General features: G+C 52.0%; 8 non-coding genes across 8 annotated transcripts; all 8 read right to left on the bottom strand.

Moving 5' to 3' along the window:
* Positions 1–362: 362 nt before the first annotated feature.
* On the bottom strand, positions 363–435 carry TRNAK-CUU (transfer RNA lysine (anticodon CUU)). The gene has a single exon. It is a non-coding gene; the product is annotated as a tRNA-Lys (tRNA).
* A 3,167-nt stretch (positions 436–3,602) lies between these two features.
* Positions 3,603–3,675, bottom strand: TRNAK-CUU (transfer RNA lysine (anticodon CUU)). Its single transcript has one exon. It is a non-coding gene; the product is annotated as a tRNA-Lys (tRNA).
* Positions 3,676–7,677: 4,002 nt separating this feature from the next.
* TRNAK-CUU (transfer RNA lysine (anticodon CUU)) lies at positions 7,678–7,750 on the bottom strand. The gene has a single exon. It is a non-coding gene; the product is annotated as a tRNA-Lys (tRNA).
* A 745-nt stretch (positions 7,751–8,495) lies between these two features.
* On the bottom strand, positions 8,496–8,568 carry TRNAK-CUU (transfer RNA lysine (anticodon CUU)). Its single transcript has one exon. It is a non-coding gene; the product is annotated as a tRNA-Lys (tRNA).
* A 2,368-nt stretch (positions 8,569–10,936) lies between these two features.
* TRNAK-CUU (transfer RNA lysine (anticodon CUU)) lies at positions 10,937–11,009 on the bottom strand. The gene has a single exon. It is a non-coding gene; the product is annotated as a tRNA-Lys (tRNA).
* Positions 11,010–11,753: 744 nt separating this feature from the next.
* On the bottom strand, positions 11,754–11,826 carry TRNAK-CUU (transfer RNA lysine (anticodon CUU)). Its single transcript has one exon. It is a non-coding gene; the product is annotated as a tRNA-Lys (tRNA).
* Positions 11,827–12,569: 743 nt separating this feature from the next.
* On the bottom strand, positions 12,570–12,642 carry TRNAK-CUU (transfer RNA lysine (anticodon CUU)). Its single transcript has one exon. It is a non-coding gene; the product is annotated as a tRNA-Lys (tRNA).
* Positions 12,643–13,386: 744 nt separating this feature from the next.
* Positions 13,387–13,459, bottom strand: TRNAK-CUU (transfer RNA lysine (anticodon CUU)). Its single transcript has one exon. It is a non-coding gene; the product is annotated as a tRNA-Lys (tRNA).
* Between the last annotated feature and the right edge of the window lie 3,915 nt (positions 13,460–17,374).

Genomic DNA, 17,374 nt, shown 5'->3' with positions numbered 1-17,374 from the left:
AATCCTGCTGCTGACATAAAGTAGTTTTCATACCTACTTTAATCATAACACCAGCGGGGATGAGACCGTAAAACTCCTCTTTTTGAAAGGATGGTGGGGGACAGGACGGACTGGAGCGGACTCCGAGCTCGCTGTAAGCACGGGTGGCTCAGGCTAGGAAAGGGCACAGGAAAGGCTCGGCCTAGAACCGCTCCCAGCGGTGCCTCTCAGGGCGGGAAGTGCTGCGTTGTGTGGAGTCCTGTGGGAATCGTGAGGCAAACTGCAGGATGTGTGTGTGTGTAGTTTTAAGCCTCAGCTAAATATCTGAAAAAGGTGAGAGTTAATGTTAAACCCGAAAATGGAGAAGCCTTTAAAAAGCATCACGCCCAATGTGGGGCTCGAACCCACGTCCCTGAGATTAAGAGTCTCATGCTCTACCAACTGAGCTAGCCGGGCTGCTGCGCCTATGTCATTTCACACACCCTTTGTGTGTTCTTTGTGAGGAAGTAGTGTGTGGTTATCCCAGGAGGCCCCTTTGTTTCATTTTCTCTGCTGCTGACTCGACACAGGCACCTTTCTCTTTCTCCATCTCTCGCTCTACCCCAGTCTTATGTCCTCATCAGTCTCTCTGGAGCTCACTCTGGTACATACATGCATCTGTCCTCTCAACCTGTCTCTGGGCACATACTTAAATGTCCAGTAGAGAAGATTGTGAACTCTCCCTGTTTCGCGAGGTGGCAGTCAGCCTCCAGAGCTGTGTTCCTGAGGCTGCCGGAATGGCCGAGTGGTGTAAGGCGCCACATTCAAGAGCAGTATCTTCTTCAGTCCTGTGATTAAATACCGCTGCCGACATAAAGTAGTTTTCATACCTACTTTAATCATAACACCAGCGGGGATGAGACCTTAAACTCCTTTTTTGAAAGGATGGGGGGGGACAGCACGGACCGGAGCGGACTCCGAGCTCGCTGTAAGCACGGGCGGCTCAGGCTAGGAAAGGGCGCAGGAAAGACTTGGCCTAGGAACGCTCCCAGCGGCGCCTCCCAGGGCAGGAAGTGCTGCGTTGTGTGGAGTCCTGTGGGAATCGTGAGGCAAACTGCAGGATGCGTGTGTGTGTAGTTTTAAGCCTCAGCGAAATATCTGAAAAAGGTGAGAGTTAATGTTAAACCCGAAAATGGAGAAGCCTTTAAAAAGCATCACGCCCAACGTGGGGCTCGAACCCACAACCCTGAGATTAAGAGTCTCATAACCTACCGACTGAGCTAGCCGGGCTGCTGTGTCTATGTCATTTCACACAACCTCTGTGTGTTCTTTGTAAGGAAGTAGTGTGTGGTTATCCCAGGAGGCCCCTTTGTTTCATTTTCTCTGCTGCTGACTCGACACAGGCACCTTTCTCTTTCTCCATCTCTCGCTCTACCCCAGTCTTATGTCCCCATCAGTCTCTCTGGAGCTCACTCTGGTACATACATGCATCTGTCCTTTCAACCTGTCTCTGGGCACATACTTAAATGTCCAGTAGAGAACAGTGTGAACTCTCCCTGTGTCGCGATGTGGCAGTCAGCCTCCAGAGCCGTGTTTCTCAGGCTGCCGGAATGGCCGAGCGGTGTAAGGCGCCACATTCAAGAGCAATATCTTCCCCAGGCCTGTGATCAAATCCCGCTGCTGACATGATGTAGTTTTCATACCTACTTTAATCATAACACCAGCAGGGATGAGACTTTAAACTCCTCTTTTTGAAAGGATGGGGGGGTACAGGATGGACCGGAGCGGACTCCGAGCTCGCTGTAAGCACGGGCGGCTCAGGCTAGGAAAGGGCGCAGGAAAGGCTCGGCCTAGGACTGCTCCCAGCGGCGCCTCCCAGGGCGGGAAGTGCTGCATTGTGTGGAGTCCTGTGGGAATCGTGAGGCAAACTGCAGGATGTGTGTGTGTGTAGCTTTAAGCCTCAGCTAAATATCTGAAAAAGGTGAGAGTTAATGTTAAACCCGAAAATGGAGAAGCCTTTAAAAAGCATCACGCCCAACGTGGGGCTCGAACACACGACCCTGAGATTAAGAGTCTCATAACCTACCGACTGAGCTAGCCGGGCTGCTGTGTCTATGTCATTTCACACACCCTCTGTGTGTTCTTTGTGAGGAAGTAGTGTGTGGTTATCCCAGGAGGCCCCTTTGTTTCATTTTCTCTGCTGCTGACTCGACACAGGCACCTTTCTCTTTCTCCATCTCTCGCTCTACCCCAGTCTTATGTCCCCATCAGTCTTTCTGGAGCTCACTCTGGTACATACATGCATCTGTCCTTTCAACCTGTCTCTGGGCACATGCTTAAATGTCCAGTAGAGAAGAGTGTGAACTCTCCCTGTTTCGCGAGGTGGCAGTCAGCCTCCAGAGCCGTGTTCCGGAGGCTGCCGGTATGACCGAGCGGTGTTAGGCGCCACATTCAAGAGCAGTATCTTCCCCAGTCCCGTGGTCAAATCCCACTGCTGACATAAAGTAGTTTTCATACCTACTTTAATCATAACACCAGCGGGGATGAGACCTTAAACTCCTTTTTTGAAAGGATGGGGTGGGACAGGACGGACCGGAGCGGACTCCGAGCTCGCTGTAAGCACGGGCGGCTCAGGCTAGGAAAGGGCGCAGGAAAGGCTCGGCCTAGGACCGCTCCCAGGGCGGGAAGTGCTGCGTTGTGTGGAGTCCTGTGGGAATCGTGAGGCAAACTGCAGGATGTGTGTGTGTAGTTTTAAGCCTCAGCAAAATATCTGAAAAAGGTGAGAGTTAATGTTAAACCCGAAAATGGAGAAGCCTTTATAAAGCATCACACCCAACGTGGGGCTCGAACCCACGTCCCTGAGATTAAGAGTCTCATAATCTACCGACTGAGCTAGCCGGGCTGCTGTGCCTATGTCATTTCACACACCCTCTGTGTGTTCTTTGTAAGGAAGTAGTGTGTGGTTATCCCAGGAGGCCCCTTTGTTTCATTTTCTCTGCTGCTGACTCGACACAGGCACCTTTCTCTTTCTCCATCTCTCGCTCTACCCCAGTCTTATGTCCCCATCAGTCTCTCTGGAGCTCTCTCTGGTACATACATGCATCTGTCCTCTCAACCTGTCTCTGGGCACATACTTAAATGTCCAGTAGAGAACAGTGTGAACTCTCCCTGTTTCGCGAGGGGGCAGTCAGCCTCCAGGGCCGTGTTCCGGAGGCTGCCGGAATGGCCGAGCGGTGTAAGGCGCCACATTCAAGAGCAGTATCTTCCCCAGTCCCGTAATTAAATCCCGCTGCCGACATAAAGTAGTTTTCATACCTAGTTTAATCATAACACCAGCGGGGATGAGACCTTAAACTCCCCGTTTTGAAAGGATGGGGGGGGGACAGGACGGACCGGAGCGGACTCCGAACTCGCTGTAAGCACGGGCGGCTCAGGCTAGGAAAGGGCACAGGAAAGGCTCAGCCTAGGACCGCTCCCAGCGACGCCTCCCAGGGCGGGAAGTGCTGCGTTGTGTGGAGTCCTGTGGGAATCGTGAGGCAAACTGCAGGATGTGTGTGTGTGTAGTTTTAAGCCTCAGCGAAATATCTGAAAAAGGTGAGAGTTAATGTTAAACCCGAAAATGGAGAAGCCTTTAAAAAGCATCACGCCCAACGTGGGGCTCGAACCCACGACCCTGAGATTAAGAGTCTCATGCTCTACCGACTGAGCTAGCTAGGCTGCTGTGCCTATGTCATTTCACACACCCTCTGTGTGTTCTTTGTGAGGAAGTAGTGTGTGGTTATCCCAGGAGGCCCCTTTGTTTCATTTTCTCTGCTGCTGACTCGACACAGGCACCTTTCTCTTTCTCCATCTCTCGCTCTACCCCAGTCTTATGTCCTCATCAGTCTCTCTGGAGCTCACTCTGGTACATACATGCATCTGTCCTCTCAACCTGTCTCTGGGCACATACTTAAATGTCCAGTAGAGAACAGTGTGAACTCTCCCTGTTTCGCGAGGTGGCAGTCAGCCTCCAGAGCCGTTTTCCGGAGGCTGCCGGAATGGCTGAGCGGTGTAAGGCACCACATTCAAGAGCAGTATCTTCCCCAGTCCCGTGGTCAAATCCCGCTGCTGACATAAAGTACTTTTCATACCTACTTTAATCATAACACCAGCGGGGATGAGACCGTAAAACTCCTCTTTTTGAAAGGATGGGGGTGGACAGGACGGACCGGAGCGGACTCCGAGCTCGCTGTAAGCACGGGCGGCTCAGGCTAGGAAAGGGCGCAGGAAAGGCTCGGCCAAGGACCGCTCCCAGCGGCGCCTCCCAGGGCGGGAAGTGCTGCGTTGTGTGGAGTCCTGTGGGAATCGTGAGGCAAACTGCAGGATGTGTTTGTGTGTAGTTTTAAGCCTCAGCAAAATATCTGAAAAAGGTGAGAGTTAATGTTAAACCCGAAAATGGAGAAGCCTTTAAAAAGCATCACGCCCAACGTGGGGCTCGAACCCCCGACCCTGAGATTAAGAGTCTCATGCTCTACCGACTGAGCTAGCCGGGCTGCTGAGTCTATGTCATTTCACACACCCTCTGTGTGTTCTTTGTGAGGAAGTAGTGTGTGGTTATCCCAGGAGGCCCCTTTGTTTCATTTTCTCTGCTGCTGACTCGACACAGGCACCTTTCTCTTTCTCCATCTCTCGCTCTACCCCAGTCTTATGTCCTCATCAGTCTCTCTGGAGCTCACTCTGGTACATACATGCATCTGTCCTCTCAACCTGTCTCTGGGCACATACTTAAATGTCCAGTAGAGAACAGTGTGAACTCTCCCTGTTTCGCGAGGTGGCAGTCAGCCTCCAGAGCCGTTTTCCGGAGTCTGCCGGAATGGCTGAGCAGTGTAAGGTGCCACATTCAAGAGCAGTATCTTCCCCAGGCCTGTGATCAAATCCCGCTGCCGACATAAAGTAGTTTTCATACCTACTTTAATCATAACACCAGCGGGGATGAGACCGTAAAACTCCTCTTTTTGAAAGGATGGGGGTGGACAGGACGGACCGGAGCGGACTCCGAGCTCGCTGTAAGCACGGGCTGCTCAGGCTAGGAAAGGGCGCAGGAAAGGCTCGGCCTAGGACCGCTCCCAGCGGCGCCTCCCTGGGCGGGAAGTGCTGCGTTGTGTGGAGTCCTGTGGGAATCGTGAGGCAAACTGCAGGATGTGTGTGTGTGTAGTTTTAAGCCTCAGCAAAATATCTGAAAAAGGTGAGAGTTAATTTTAAACCCGAAAATGGAGAAGCCTTTAAAAAGCATCACGCCCAACATGGGGCTCGAACCCACAACCCTGAGATTAAGAGTCTCATAATTTACCAACTGAGCTAGCCGGGATGCTGTGCCTATGTCATTTCACACACCCTCTGTGTGTTCTTTGTGAGGAAGTAGTGTGTGGTTATCCCAGGAGGCCTCTTTGTTTCATTTTCTCTGCTGCTGACTCGACACAGGCACCTTTCTCTTTCTCCATCTCTCGCTCTACCCCAGTCTTATGTCCCCATCAGTCTCTCTGGAGCTCACTCTGGTACATACATGCATCTGTCCTTTCAACCTGTCTCTGGGCACATGCTTAAATGTCCAGTAGAGAAGAGTGTGAACTCTCCCTGTTTCGCGAGGGGGCAGTCAGCCTCCAGAGCCGTGTTCCGGAGGCTGCCGGAATGGTCGAGCGGTGTAAGGCGCCACATTCAAGAGCAGTATCTTCCTGAGTCCCGTAATTAAATCCCGCTGCCAACATAAAGTAGTTTTCATACCTACTTTAATCATAACACCAGCGGGGATGAGACCTTAAACTCCTCGTTTTGAAAGGATGGGGGGGGACAGGACGGACCGGAGCAGACTCCGAGCTCGCTGTAAGCACAGGCGGCTCAGGCTAGGAAAGGGCGCAGGAAAGGCTCGGCCTAGGACTGCTCCCAGCGGCGCCTCCCAGGGCGGGAAGTGCTGCGTTGTGTGGAGTCCTGTGGGAATCGTGAGGTAAACTGCAGGATGTGTGTGTGCGTAGTTTTGAGCCTCAGCGAAATATCTGAAAAAGGTGAGAGTTAATGTTAAACCCGAAAATGGAGAAGCCTTTAAAAAGCATCACGCACAGCGTGGGGCTCGAACCCACGACCCTGAGATTAAGAGTCTCATGCTCTACCGACTGAGCAAGCCGGGCTGCTGTGCCTGTGTCATTTCACACTCCCTCTGTGTGTTCTTTGTGAGGAAGTAGTGTGTGATTATCCCAGGAGGCCCCTTTGTTTCATTTTCTCTGCTGCTGACTCGACACAGGCACCTTTCTCTTTCTCCATCACTCGCTCTACCCCAGTCTTATGTCCTCATCAGTCTCTCTGGAGCTCACTCTGGTACATACATGCATCTGTCCTCTCAACCTGTCTCTGGGCACATACTTAAATGTCCAGTAGAGAACAGTGTGAACGCTCCCTGTTTCGCGAGGTGGCAGTCAGCCTCCAGAGCCGTTTTCCGGATTCTGCCGGAATGGCTGAGCAGTGTAAGGTGCCACATTCAAGAGCAGTATCTTCCCCAGGCCTGTGATCAAATCCCGCTGCCGACATAAAGTAGTTTTCATACCTACTTTAATCATAACACCAGCGGGGATGAGACCGTAAAACTCCTCTTTTTGAAAGGATGGGGGTGGACAGGACGGACCGGAGCGGACTCCGAGCTCGCTGTAAGCACGGGCGGCTCAGGCTAGGAAAGGGCGCAGAAAAGGCTCGGCCTAGGACCGCTCCCAGCGGCGCCTCCCAGGGCGGGAAGTGCTGCGTTGTGTGGAGACCTGTGGGAATCGTGAGGCAAACTGCAGGAAGTGTGTGTGTGTAGTTTTAAGCCTCAGCGAAATATCTGAAAAAGGTGAGAGTTAATGTTAAACCCGAAAATGGAGAAGCCTTTAAAAAGCATCACGCCCAACGTGGAGCTCGAACCCACAACCCTGAGATTAAGAGTCTCATGCTCTACCGACAGAGCTAGCCGGGCTGCTGTGTCTATGTCATTTCACACACCCTCTGTGTGTTCTTTGTGAGGAAGTAGTGTGTGGTTATCCCAGGAGGCCCCTTTGTTTCATTTTCTCTGCTGCTGACCTGACACAGGCACCTTTCTCTTTCTCCATCTCTCGCTCTACCCCAGTCTTATGTCCCCATCAGTCTTTCTGGAGCTCACTCTGGTACATACATGCATCTGTCCTTTCAACCTGTCTCTGGGCACATGCTTAAATGTCCAGTGGAGAAGAGTGTGAACTCTCCCTGTTTCGCGAGGTGGCAGTCAGCCTCCAGATCCGTTTTCCGAAGTCTGCCGGAATGGCCGAGCGGTGTAAGGCGCCACATTCAAGAGCAGTATCTTCTCCAGTCCCGTGGTCAAATCCCGCTGCTGACATAAAGTAGTTTTCATACCTACTTTAATCATAACACCAGCGGGGATGAGACCGTAAAACTCCTCCTTTTTGAAAGGATGGGGGTGGACAGGACGGACCGGAGCGGACTCCGAGCTCGCTGTAAGCACGGGTGGCTCAGGCTAGGAAAGGGCGCAGGAAAGGCTCGGCCTAGGACCGCTCCCAGCGGCGCCTCCCAGGGAGGGAAGTGCTGCGTTGTGTGGAGTCCTGTGGGAATCGTGAGGCAAACTGCAGGATGTGTGTGTGTGTAGTTTTAAGCCTCAGCAAAATATCTGAAAAAGGTGAGAGTTAATGTTAAACCCGAAAATGGAGAAGCCTTTAAAAAGCATCACACCCAACGTGGGGCTCGAACCCACGACCCTGAGATTAAGAGTCTCATGCTCTACCGACTGAGCTAGCCGGGCTGCTGTGCCTATGTCATTTCACACACCCTCTGTGTGCTCTTTGTGAGGAAGTAGTGTGTGGTTATCCCAGGAGGCCCCTTTGTTTCATTTTCTCTGCTGCTGACTCGACACAGGCACCTTTCTCTTTCTCCATCTCTCGCTCTACCCCAGTCTTATGTCCCCATCAGTCTCTCTGGAGCTCACTCTGGTACATACATGTATCTGTCCTCTCAACCTGTCTCTGGGCACATACTTAAATGTCCAGTAGAGAACAGTGTGAACTCTCCCTGTTTCGCGAGGGGGCAGTCAGCCTCCAGAGCCGTGTTCCGGAGGCTGCCGGAATGGCCGAGCGGTGTAAGGCGCCACATTCAAGAGCAGTATCTTCCCCAGTCCCATAATTAAATCCCGCTGCCGACATAAAGTAGTTTTCATACCTACTTTAATCATAACACCAGCGGGGATGAGACCTTAAACTCCTTGTTTTGAAAGGATGGGGGGGGGGACAGGACGGACCGGAGCGGACTCCGAGCTCGCTGTAAGCACGGGCGGCTCAGGCTAGGAAAGGGCGCAGGAAAGGCTCGGCCTAGGACCGCTCCCAGCGGCGCCTCCCAGGGCGGGAAGTGCTGCGTTGTGTGGAGTCCTGTGGGAATCGTGAGGCAAACTGCAGGATGTGTGTGTGTGTGTAGTTTTAAGCCTCAGCGAAATATCTGAAAAAGGTGAGAGTTAATGTTAAACCCGAAAATGGAGAAGCCTTTAAAAAGCATCACGCCCAACGTGGGGCTCGAACCCACGACCCTGAGATTAAGAGTCTCATGCTCTACCGACTGAGCTAGCCGGGCTGCTGTGCCTGTCATTTCACACACCCTCTGTGTGTTCTTTGTAAGGAAGTAGTGTGTGGTTATCCCAGGAGGCCCCTTTGTTTCATTTTCTCTGCTGCTGACTCGACACAGGCACCTTTCTCTTTCTCCATCTCTCGCTCTACCCCAGTCTTATGTCCCCATCAGTCTCTCTGGAGCTCACTCTGGTACATACATGCATCTGTCCTCTCAACCTGTCTCTGGGCACATACTTAAATGTCCAGTAGAGAACAGTGTGAACTCTCCCTGTTTCGCGAGGGGGCAGTCAGCCTCCAGAGCCGTGTTCCGGAGGCTGCCGGAATGGCTGAGCGGTGTAAGGCGCCACATTCAAGAGCAGTATCTTCCCCAGTCCCGTAATTAAATCCCGCTGCCGACATAAAGTAGTTTTCATACCTACTTTAATCATAACACCAGCGGGGATGAGACCTTAAACTCCTCGTTTTGAAAGGATGGGGGGGGGACAGGACGGACCGGAGCGGACTCCGAGCTCGCTGTAAGCACGGGCGGCTCAGGCTAGGAAAGGGCGCAGGAAAGGCTCGGCCTAGGACCGCTCCCAGCGGCGCCTCCCAGGGCGGGAAGTGCTGCGTTGTGTGGAGTCCTGTGGGAATCGTGAGGCAAACTGCAGGATGTGTGTGTGTGTGTAGTTTTAAGCCTCAGCGAAATATCTGAAAAAGGTGAGAGTTAATGTTAAACCCGAAAATGGAGAAGCCTTTAAAAAGCATCACGCCCAACGTGGAGCTCGAACCCACGACCCTGAGATTAAGAGTCTCATGCTCTACCGACTGAGCTAGCCGGGCTGCTGTGCCTGTCATTTCACACACCCTCTGTGTGTTCTTTGTAAGGAAGTAGTGTGTGGTTATCCCAGGAGGCCCCTTTGTTTCATTTTCTCTGCTGCTGACTCGACACAGGCACCTTTCTCTTTCTCCATCTCTCGCTCTACCCCAGTCTTATGTCCCCATCAGTCTCTCTGGAGCTCACTCTGGTACATACATGCATCTGTCCTCTCAACCTGTCTCTGGGCACATACTTAAATGTCCAGTAGAGAACAGTGTGAACTCTCCCTGTGTCGCGAGGTGGCAGTCAGCCTCCAGAGCCGTGTTCTGCATGCTGCCGGAATGGCCGAGCGGTGTAAGGCGCCACATTCAAGAGCAGTATTTTCCCCAGTCCCGTGATCAAATCCCGCTGCCGACATAAAGTAGTTTTCATACCTATTTTAATCATAACACCAGCAGGGATGAGACTTTAAACTCCTCTTTTTGAAAGGATGGGGGGGGACAGGACGGACCGGAGCGGACTCCGAGCTCGCTGTAAGCACGGGCGGCTCAGGCTAGGAAAGGGGGCAGGAAAGGCTCGGCCGAGGACCGCTCCCAGCGGCGCCTCCCAGGGCGATAAGTGCTGCGTTGTGTGGAGTCCTGTGGGAATCGTGAGGCAAACAGCAGGATGTGTGTTTGTGTATTTTTAAGCCTCAGCGAAATATCTGAAAAAGGTGAGAGTTAATGTTAAACCCGAAAAGGGAGAAGCCTTTAAAAAGCATTACACCCAACGTGGGGCTCGAACCCACAACCCTGAGATTAAGAGTCTCATGCTCTACCGATTGAGCTAGCCAGGCTGCTGTGCCTATGTCATTTCACACACCCTCTGTGTGTTCTTTGTGAGGAAGTAGTGTGTGGTTATCCCAGGAGGCCCCTTTGTTTCATTTTCTCTGCTGCTGACTCGACCCAGGCACCTTCCTATTTCTCCATCTCTCGCTCTACCCCAGTCTTATGTCCCCATCAGTCTCTCTGGAGCTCACTCTGGTACATACATGCATCTGTCCTCTCAACCTGTCTCTGGGCACATTCTTAAATGTCCAGTAGAGAACAGTGTGAACTCTCCCTGTTTCACGAGGGGGCAGTCAGCCTCCAGAGCCGTGTTCTGCAGGCTGCCGGAATGGCCGAGCGGTGTAAGGCGCCACATTCAAGAGCAGTATCTTCCCCAGTCCCGTAATTAAATCCTGCTGCCGACATAAAGTAGTTGTCATACCTACTTTAATCATAACACCAGCAGCGATGAGACTTTAAATTCCTCTTTTTGAAAGGATGGGGGGGGACAGGACGGACCGGAGCGGACTCCGAGCTCGCTGTAAGCACGGGCGGCTCAGGCTAGGAAAGGGCGCAGGAAAGGCTCGGCCTAGGACAGCTCCCAGCGGCGCCTCCCAGGGCGGGAAGTGCTGCATTGTGTGGAGTCCTGTGGGAATCGTGAGGCAAACTGCAGGATGTGTGTGTGTGTAGTTTTAAGCCTCAGCAAAATATCTAAAAAAGGTGAGAGTTAATGTTAAACCCGAAAATGGAGAAGCCTTTATAAAGCATCACGCCCAACGTGGGGCTCGAACCCACGACCCTGAAATTAAGAGTCTCATGCTCTACCGACTGAGCTAGCCGGGCTGTTGTGCCTATGTCATTTCACACACCCTCTGTGTGCTCTTTGTGAGGAAGTAGTGTGTGGTTATCCCAGGAGGCCCCTTTGTTTCATTTTCTCTGCTGCTGACTCGACACAGGCACCTTTCTCTTTCTCCATCTCTCGCTCTACCCCAGTCTTATGTCCCCATCAGTCTTTCTGGAGCTCAAGCTGGTACATACATGCATCTGTCCTTTCAACCTGTCTCTGGGCACATGCTTAAATGTCCAGTATAGAAGAGTGTGAACTCTCCCTGTTTCGCGAGGTGGCAGTCAGCCTCCAGAGCCGTTTTCCGAAGTCTGCCGGAATGGCCGAGCGGTGTAAGGTGCCACATTCAAGAGCAGTATCTTCCCCAGTCCCGTGGTCAAATCCCGCTGCTGACATAAAGTAGTTTTCATACCTACTTTAATCATAACACCAGCGGGGATGAGACCGTAAAACTCCTCTTTTTGAAAGGATGGGGGTGGACAGGACGGACCGGAGCGGACTCCGAGCTCGCTGTAAGCACGGGCGGCTCAGGCTTGGAAAGGGCGCAGGAAAGGCTCGGCCTAGGACCGCTCCGAGCGGCGCATCCCAGGGCGGGAAGTGCTGCGTTGTGTGGAGTCCTGTGGGAATCGTGAGGCAAACTGCAGGATGTGTGTGTGTGTGTAGTTTTAAGCCTCAGCGAAATATCTGAAAAAGGTGAGAGTTAATGTTAAACCCGAAAATGGAGAAGCCTTTAAAAAGCATCACGCCCAACGTGGGGCTCGAACCCACGACCCTGAGATTAAGAGTCTCATGCTCTACCGACTGAGCTAGCCAGGCTGCTGTGGCTTTATCATTTCACACACCCTCTGTGTGTTCTTTGTGAGGAAGTAGTGTGTGGTTATCCCAGGAGGCCCCTTTGTTTCAATTTCTCTGCTGCTGACCTGACACAGGCACCTTTCTCTTTCTCCATCTCTCGCTCTACCCCAGTCTTATGTCCCCATCAGTCTTTCTGGAGCTCACTCTGGTACATACATGCATCTGTCCTTTCAACCTGTCTCTGGGCACATGCTTAAATGTCCAGTAGAGAAGAGTGTGAACTCTCCCTGTTTCGCGAGGTGGCAGTCAGCCTCCAGAGCCGTTTTCCGAAGTCTGCCGGAATGGCCGAGCGGTGTAAGGTGCCACATTCAAGAGCAGTATCTTCCCCAGTCCTGTGGTCAAATCCCGCTGCTGACATAAAGTAGTTTTCATACCTACTTTAATCATAACACCAGCGGGGATGAGACCGTAAAACTCCTCTTTTTGAAAGGAAGGGTGGTGGACAGGACGGACCGGAGCGGACTCCGAGCTCGCTGTAAGCACGGGCGGCTCAGGCTAGGAAAGGGCGCAGGAAAGGCTCGGCCTAGGACAGCTCCCAGCGGCGCCTCCCAGGGCGGGAAGTGCTGCATTGTGTGGAGTCCTGTGGGAATCGTGAGGCAAACTGCAGGATGTGTGTGTGTGTAGTTTTAAGCCTCAGCAAAATATCTAAAAAAGGTGAGAGTTAATGTTAAACCCGAAAATGGAGAAGCCTTTATAAAGCATCACGCCCAACGTGGGGCTCGAACCCACGACCCTGAGATTAAGAGTCTCATGCTCTACCGACTGAGCTAGCCGGGCTGCTGTGCCTATGTCATTTCACACACCCTCTGTGTGCTCTTTGTGAGGAAGTAGTGTGTGGTTATCCCAGGAGGCCCCTTTGTTTCATTTTCTCTGCTGCTGACTCGACACAGGCACCTTTCTCTTTCTCCATCTGTCGCTCTACCCCAGTCTTATGTCCCCATCAGTCTCTCTGGAGCTCACTCTGGTACATACATGCATCTGTCCTCTCAACCTGTCTCTGGGCACATACTTAAATGTCCAGTAGAGAACAGAGTGAACTCTCCCTGTTTCGTGAGGGGGCAGTCAGCCTCCAGAGCCGTGTTCCGGAGGCTGCCGGAATGGCCGAGCGGTGTAAGGCGCCACATTCAAGAGCAGTATTTTCCCCAGTCCCGTAATTAAATCCCGCTGCCGACATAAAGTAGTTTTCATACCTACTTTAATCATAACACCAGCGGGGATGAGACCTTAAACTCCTCGTTTTGAAAGGATGGGGGGGGGACAGGACGGACCGGAGCGGACTCCGAGCTCGCTGTAAGCACGGGCGGCTCAGGCTAGGAAAGGGCGCAGGAAAGGCTCGGCCTAGGACCGCTCCCAGCGGCGCCTCCCAGGGCGGGAAGTACTGCGTTGTGTGGAGTCCTGTGGGAATCGTGAGGCAAACTGCAGGATGTGTGTGTGTGTGTAGTTTTAAGCCTCAGCGAAATATCTGAAAAAGGTGAGAGTTAATGTTAAACCCGAAAATGGAGAAGATTTTAAAAAGCATCACGCCCAACGTGGGGCTCGAACCCACGACCCTGAGATTAAGAGTCTCATGCTCTACCGACTGAGCTAGCCGGGCTGCTGTGACTGTAATTTCACACACCCTCTGTGTGTTCTTTGTAAGGAAGTAGTGTGTGGTTATCCCAGGAGGCCCCTTTGTTTCATTTTCTCTGCTGCTGACTCGACACAGGCACCTTTCTCTTTCTCCATCTCTCGCTCTACCCCAGTCTTATGTCCCCATCAGTCTCTCTGGAGCTCACTCTGGTACATACATGCATCTGTCCTCTCAACCTGTCTCTGGGCACATACTTAAATGTCCAGTAGAGAACAGTGTGAACTCTCCCTGTGTCGCGAGGTGGCAGTCAGCCTCCAGAGCCGTGTTCCGCAGGCTGCCGGATTGGCCGAGCGGTGTAAGGCGCCACATTCAAGAGCAGTATCTTCCCCAGTCCCGTGATCAAATCCTGCTGCCGACATAAAGTAGTTTTCATGCCTATTTTAATCATAACACCAGCAGGGATGAGACTTTAAACTCCTCTTTTTGAAAGGATGGGGGTGGACAGGACGGACCGGAGCGGACTCGGAGCTCGCTGTAAGCACGGGGGGCTCAGGCTAGGAAAGGGGGCAGGAAAGGCTCGGCTGAGGACCGCTCCCAGCGGCGCCTCCCAGGGCGATAAGTGCTGCGTTGTGTGGAGTCCTGTGGGAATCGTGAGGCAAACAGCAGGATGTGTGTTTGTGTATTTTTAAGCCTCAGCGAAATATCTGAAAAAGGTGAGAGTTAATGTTAAACCTGAAAAGGGAGAAGCCTTTAAAAAGCATCACGCCCAACGTGGGGCTCGAACCCACAACCCTGAGATTAAGAGTCTTATGCTCTACCGACTGAGCTAGCCAGGCTGCTGTGCCTATGTCATTTCACACACCCTCTGTGTGTTCTTTGTGAGGAAGTAGTGTGTGGTTATCCCAGGAGGCCCCTTTGTTTCATTTTCTCTGCTGCTGACTCGACCCAGGCACCTTCCTATTTCTCCATCTCTCGCTCTACCCCAGTCTTATGTCCCCATCAGTCTCTCTGGAGCTCACTCTGGTACATACATGCATCTGTCCTCTCAACCTGTCTCTGGGCACATACTTAAATGTCCAGTAGAGAACAGTGTGAACTCTCCCTGTTTCGCGAGGTGGCAGTCAGCCTTCAGAGCCGTTTTCCGAAGTCTGACGGAATGGCCGAGCGGTGTAAGGTGCCACATTCAAGAGCAGTATCTTCCCCAGTCCCGTGGTCAAATCCCGCTGCTGACATAAAGTAATTTTCATACCTACTTTAATCATAACACCAGCGGGGATGAGACCTTAAATTCCTCTTTTTGAAAGGATGGGGGGGGGACAGGACGGACCGGAGTGGACCCCGAGCTCGCTGTAAGCACGGGCGGCTCAGGCTAGGAAAGGGCGCAGGAAAGGCTCGGCCTAGGACAGCTCCCAGCGGCGCCTCCCAGGGCGGGAAGTGCTGCATTGTGTGGAGTCCTGTGGGAATCGTGAGGCAAACTGCAGGATGTGTGTGTGTGTAGTTTTAAGCCTCAGCAAAATATCTAAAAAAGGTGAGAGTTAATGTTAAACCCGAAAATGGAGAAGCCTTTATAAAGCATCACGCCCAACGTGGGGCTCGAACCTACGACCCTGAAATTAAGAGTCTCATGCTCTACCGACTGAGCTAGCCGGGCTGCTGTGCCTATGTCATTTCACACTCCCTCTGTGTGCTCTTTGTGAGGAAGTAGTGTGTGGTTATCCCAGGAGGCCCCTTTGTTTCATTTTCTCTGCTGCTGACTCGACACAGGCACCTTTCTCTTTCTCCATCTCTCGCTCTACCCCAGTCTTATGTCCCCATCAGTCTTTCTGGAGCTCAAGCTGGTACATACATGCATCTGTCCTTTCAACCTGTCTCTGGGCACATGCTTAAATGTCCAGCAGAGAAGAGAGTGAACTCTCCCTGTTTCGCGAGGTGGCAGTCAGCCTCCAGAGCCGTTTTCCGAAGTCTGACGGAATGGCCGAGCGGTGTAAGGTGCCACATTCAAGAGCAGTATCTTCCCCAGTCCCGTGGTCAAATCCCGCTGCTGACATAAAGTAGTTTTCATACCTACTTTAATCATAACACCAGCGGGGATGAGACCGTAAAACTCCTCTTTTTGAAAGGATGGGGGTGGACAGGACGGACCGGAGCGGACTCCAAGCTCGCTGTAAGCACGGGCGGCTCAGGCTTGGAAAGGGCGCAGGAAAGGCTCGGCCTAGGACCGCTCCGAGCGGCGCATCCCAGGGCGGGAAGTGCTGCGTTGTGTGGAGTCCTGTGGGAATCGTGAGGCAAACTGCAGGATGTGTGTGTGTGTGTAGTTTTAAGCCTCAGCGAAATATCTGAAAAAGGTGAGAGTTAATGTTAAACCCGAAAATGGAGAAGCCTTTAAAAAGCATCACGCTCAACGTGGGGCTCGAACCCACAACCCTGAGATTAAGAGTCTCATGCTCTACCGACTGAGCTAGCCAGGCTGCTGTGGCTATATCATTTCACACACCCTCTGTGTGTTCTTTGTGAGGAAGTAGTGTGTGGTTATCCCAGGAGGCCCCTTTGTTTCAATTTCTCTGCTGCTGACCTGACACAGGCACCTTTCTCTTTCTCCATCTCTCGCTCTACCCCAGTCTTATGTCCCCATCAGTCTTTCTGGAGCTCACTCTGGTACATACATGCATCTGTCCTTTCAACCTGTCTCTGGGCACATGCTTAAATGTCCAGTAGAGAAGAGTGTGAACTCTCCCTGTTTCGCGAGGTGGCAGTCAGCCTCCAGAGCCGTTTTCCGAAGTCTGCCGGAATGGCCGAGCGGTGTAAGGTGCCACATTCAAGAGCAGTATCTTCCCCAGTCCCGTGGTCAAATCCCGCTGCTAACATAAAGTAGTTTTCATACCTGTAGGAGGCTGGACTGGCTTGTAGTGAGTACCAAGGGGTACTTGCACCTTGCACCAGGCCCAGTTATCCCTTATTAGTGTATAGGGTGTCTAGCAGCTTAGGCTGATAGATAATGGTAGCTTAGCAAAGCAGCTCAGGCTGAACTAGGAGACGTGTGAAGCTACTACAGTACCACTTAGTGTCATATGCACAATATCATAAGAAAACACAATACACAGTTATACTAAAAATAAAGGTACTTTATTTTTATGACAATATGCCAAAGTATCTTAGAGTGTACCCTCAGTGAGAGGATAGGAAATATACACAAGATATATATACACAATAGCAAAAATATGCAGTATAGTCTTAGAAAACAGTGCAAACAATGTATAGTTACAATAGGATGCAATGGGGAAACATAGGGATAGGGGCAACACAAACCATATACTCCAGAAGTGGAATGCGAACCACGAATGTACCCCAAACCTATATGACCTTGTAGAGGGTCGCTGGGACTATTAGAAAATAGTGAGAGTTAGGAAAATAACCCTCCCCAAGACCCTGAAAAGTGAGTGCAAAGTGCACTAAAGTTCCCCTAAGGACAAAATAGTCGTGTTAGAGGGAGAATGCAAGGAAAACACAAATCAGCAATGCAACAACGATGGATTCCTGTCTGAGGGTACCTGTGGAACAAGGGGACCAAGTCCAAAAGTCACAAGCAGCTCGGAGATGGGCAGATGCCCAAGAAATGCCAGCGGTTGGTGCAAAGAAGCTCTTACTAGGCTGAAGAACTGTGAATACTGCAGGAACGACAACGGCTAGAGACTTCCCCTTTGGAGGATGGATCCCCCACGCCTTGGAGAGTCGTGCAGAAGTGTTTTCCCGCCGGATGGACGCCAACAAGACTTGCTACATGCAAATTGTGCGTTTGGCGTTTTTGGACGCTGCTGGGGCCCAGGAGGGACCAGAAGGTCGCAAATTGGACCTGCAGAGAGAGGGGACGACGAGCAAGACAAAGAGCCCTCACTGAAGCAGGTAGCCCCCGGAGAAGTGCCAGAAACAGGCACTACGAGG

The sequence above is a fragment of the Pleurodeles waltl genome, chromosome 6, assembly GCF_031143425.1.
Source record: "Pleurodeles waltl isolate 20211129_DDA chromosome 6, aPleWal1.hap1.20221129, whole genome shotgun sequence".
NCBI lineage: Eukaryota > Metazoa > Chordata > Amphibia > Caudata > Salamandridae > Pleurodeles > Pleurodeles waltl.
The sequence above is the reverse complement of the archived record's forward strand: the minus strand, read 5'-3'. Positions and strand labels throughout refer to the sequence as shown.